The sequence below is a fragment of the Euprymna scolopes genome, chromosome 20 (genome assembly GCF_053919585.1).
Source record: "Euprymna scolopes isolate OS-2025 chromosome 20, ASM5391958v1, whole genome shotgun sequence".
NCBI classification, from domain to species: Eukaryota; Metazoa; Mollusca; class Cephalopoda; order Sepiida; family Sepiolidae; genus Euprymna; species Euprymna scolopes.
Genome location: NC_136501.1, coordinates 105,212,740 through 105,217,285, shown reverse-complemented (window position 1 = coordinate 105,217,285; position 4,546 = coordinate 105,212,740).

Here is a 4,546-nt window from a genome sequence, read left to right as displayed (position 1 = left end):
GAGACGGTGTTGGTTTTACTCCTCCCCCCTTCCAGTTTAAGAGGTATGAGGTCACGTGGTAATATCGAAAATGGCTAATTATTTTATAAATTAAATATTACGATATTTTTATTATCGTCTAATATTTTGAAAGCAGAATTTTTTTATTCCTGTACATGTAAAAAAATTCTGTAAACATTGAAAAAAAAATATTTGTACCCAAAAAGTATTAGCATATAAGTTAAATAAATAACTGTTGTACGTACGTAAAATAAAAAACACACCGAATGGTTTTAAAATGAAAGTGTGTGAGAGAGAGAGAGGGGGGGAGAGAGAAAGCGGTGTATATTGAAGTTAGTTCCTAACCAAAAGCGGTGCATTCGCCATTAGTGGACGTTGACGTCACGTCACGTGACATGACTAAGCGTTTTCAAACGAATAGAAAAATAGAAAGAGGGTGATAGAGAAAGTGAGAGAGAGAGAGAGTAAGTGTGAGAGAGAGAGACGGTGTTGGTTTTACTCCTCCCCCCTTCCAGCTTAAGAGGTATGAGGTCACGTGGTAATATACAAAATGGCTAATTATTTTATATTACATAAATATTACGATATTTTTATTATCGTCTAATATTTTGAAAGGTGAATTTTTTTATTCCTGTACATTTTTTCCTGACATTTTTCGTTAAAACTCTTGTATAAATAATATTTTTAACCAGTTAATCACGATGGAAACATTGGCACAAAGTTAAATAATAGATATAAGTAAGGCAAAGAGAAAAATGCAAAAGTATCGAAGACAAAACTTATTTACAATTGTTCGCCATTAGTGGTCGTTGACGTCACGTCACGTGACATGACTAAACGTTTTTTTTTTTTTACGTATGAATTACATTGGATCATTCAAGAATTACGTAATAAAAAGCATTACAATGACAGTTTTTTTTGGGACCCCCTTGGAGATAACTGATACGTTTACCCCTTTCTCCTCGTCAGTTTGACGTGAAATTTCGATATTTGTCATCCGGGACACGGGGCTTCGATATGATACCAAATTTATCAAGTCTGGTTGTGTCTTTCAAAAGTTTTAGCGTTACATACAAACATACAAACTCACAGACATTTGGGATTTATATATATAGACTAGCAGGGCTACCCGGCGTTGCTCGGGACCGTATAAACAATGAAAAAACAAAAGCAGATATTGAACATATGTTGTATTCTTAGGGGAGAGGAATCTTTCATCTCTATGTATTATTTGTTTTATCTACCCTAGGACTGGTATTGTTCATGTTTTATCCCTAGCGTAGGTAATTTACAGCATGTATATGAAATTGTTTTACCTTAGGGAGAAGAGAACAGGTAATATACAACATAATGTGTCTATATTACATCCCTGGCAACGCCTAGAAACCAGCTAGAACATGTATTTCAGTCAATCTTTATTACATCCTGGGCTATGCCGGGAAACCAGCTAATCTCTTATTAGTGACTTGACCACCAAAATACCTCCCTAAGTGTGTCCTTTATTTTGAACTTATTAGATATAGGTATCTAGAAATGTGTGTGAAATTTTGTTGAATGCATTGTTCACTATGATTTTCTTATTGTTCTACACAATATCAACTGTAGCGAAATAACACAGTAAACTTAGTGTAGTGTTAGAATAAAGAGCAAAGGAAAAAATTAGAATCATATTCTGTAATTGCAAATCTAAATTTGCTAGCGTGTACCAGTATTTGCCAGGTTGTGAAAATTTGGAACTTATAACATATGTAGTGGCCTTTTCCTAGATACCTATTGCTAAAAATTATACTTTCATTTTGTTAGAAAAATCTCTCTTCGGATGCCCTGCATCATTCAAAATAAAAACAAATATTTTTATAATTGTTTCAGTATATTGCTACACAATGTGAAAGTTTTTAACGTTTGTAAAAAAAATCATGAATGTGCTTATATTGCAAAAAAGAAAATATCAGTGCACAGTATTGAAAGTGTTTGAGATTCAAAAGTCTGTAACATTTCTACTAACTTCATAAGATGTCATGTGAGAAACTGAATTGAATATCAAGACATTATCTGAAGCGTTTTTATTTTGGTGTAACATATGTGTTTACAGTGAACCTTAACTTTTAATAAACAGCTTGGTATGCAATGACATAGGCTAAGAATCTTTAACAAAATATATATAAATTGGAAAAATGTGTGAACAAATGAAAAAAAAATGATCCGCTCCACTTGATGACATCAAGCACAGTAATATTTTAGTGAAGAAAATATGAAATTGATGTTCAGTGATTAGTTTGGATGAATGAGAAAATGTAATTGTTTGATGCATAAAAATAACTCAGTTGCTGTATTTGATATTAAGCAGCAAAATATAGTGATTTGAATATTTGGGAAAACATCAAACCAGATTATGTAAAAAGAAAAAAAAGATGAAATTAGAAAATATATATTTTATGTTTATGAGTTCTGCCAATCAAAATTTTGTGGCAGAAATTGGGTGATTACCATGCAATTTTATTTTGGTAAAATTCTTAAATTATTTGAATGTTTATTATAATTTCTAATTAGTGACTTGTTATAATCAAAATCCGCCCTAAAGAGTGTCCTTTCTTTTATTAGGTATCAGAGTAGGTATCCAGATTTCTACTTCTATACAAATGTGATATTTCAGATCTGTACATAAAAAATTTGTTGAATATATAGGTTGAGAATTGTTCTGTGTCGCTCTCTCTCACACACACACGCATTCTCACTTTTATAGATATAATAGATAGATTACTCTAGATATATTTCCATATGTCTGAATACCCTATATACAAATTTTCAAATCTGTAGATAAAAAATTTGTTGAGTATATAGGTTGAAAATTGTTCTCTCTCTCTCTCACACACACATTCTCAATTTTAGAGATATAATAGATAGATTATGCTAGATATATTTCCATATGTCTGAATACCCTCTATACAAATTTTCTAATCTGTAGATCAAATATTTGTTGAATATATAGGTTGAAAATTGTTCTTACTCTCTCTCTCTCTCTCTCTCGCTACCTCACACACACACATTCTAACTTTTATAGATATAATAGATAGATTATGCTAGATATATTTCCATATGTGTGAATACCCTATATACAAATTTTCTAATTTGTAGATAAAAAATTTGTAGAGTGCATAGGTTGAGAATTGTTCTCTCTATCTCTTACACACACACATTCTAACTTTTAAAGATATAATAGATTATGCTAGATATATTTCGATATTTCTGAATACCCTATATATAAAAATTTGTTGAATGTATAGGTTGAGAACTGTTCTCTCTGTCTCTCTCTCTCTCTCTCTCTCTCGCTCACACACACACACATTCTCACTTTTATAGATATAATAGAAAGATTATCCTAGATATATTTCTATTTGTATGAATACTCTATATACAAATTTTAAAATCTGTAGATAAAGAATTTGTTGAGTATATGGGTTGAGAATTGTTCTCTCTCTCTCTCTCTCTCTCACACACACACACACATTCTCACTTTTATAGATATAATAGATTATGCTAGATATATTTCCATATGTCTGAATACCCTATATACAAATTTTCAAATCTGTAGATAAAAAATTTGTTGAGTATATAGGTTGAGAATTGTTCTCTCTCTCTCTATCACACACATTCTCACTTTTATAGATATAATAGACAGATTATGCCAGATATATTGAAATATGTCTGAATGCCCAATATACAAATTTTGAAATCTGTAGATAAAAAATTTGTTGTATACATAGGTTGACAATTGTCCTCTCTCTCACACACACACACATTCTCACTTTTATACATATAATAGATAGATTATGCTAGATATATTTCTATATGTCTGAACACCCTATATACAAATGTTCAAATCTGTGGATAAAAAATTTGTTGAATGTATAGGTTGAGAATTTTTATCTCTCTCTTTTTCTCTCTCTCTCTCTCTCGCTATCTCACACACACGCATTCTCACTTTTATAGATAAAATAGATAGATTATGCTAGATATATTTCCATATGTCTGAATACCCTATATACAAAGTTTCAAATCTGTAGATAAAAAATTTGTTGAATATATAGGTTTAGAATTGTTCTCTCTCTCTCTCTCTCACACACACATTCTAACTTTTGTAGTTATAATAGATAGATTATGCTAGATATATTTCCATATGTCTGAATACCCTATATACAAATTTTCTAAACTGTAGGTAAAAAATTTGTTGAGTATGTAGGTTAAGAATTGTTCTCTCTCTCTCTCACACACACAAGTTCTCACTTTTATAGATATAATAGATAGATTATGCTAGATATATTTCTATATGTCTGCCTACCCTATATACAAATTTCCAAATCTGTGCCCAAAAATGTGTGGAATATATAGGTTGAGAATTGTTCTCTCTCTCTCTCTCTCTCACACATATTCTCACTTTTATAGGTTATATAGGTTGAGAATTTTTTGCTCTTTCCATCACTCACATTCACACTTTTATAGATATAATACATAGATTATGCCAGATATATTTACATATGTCTGAATA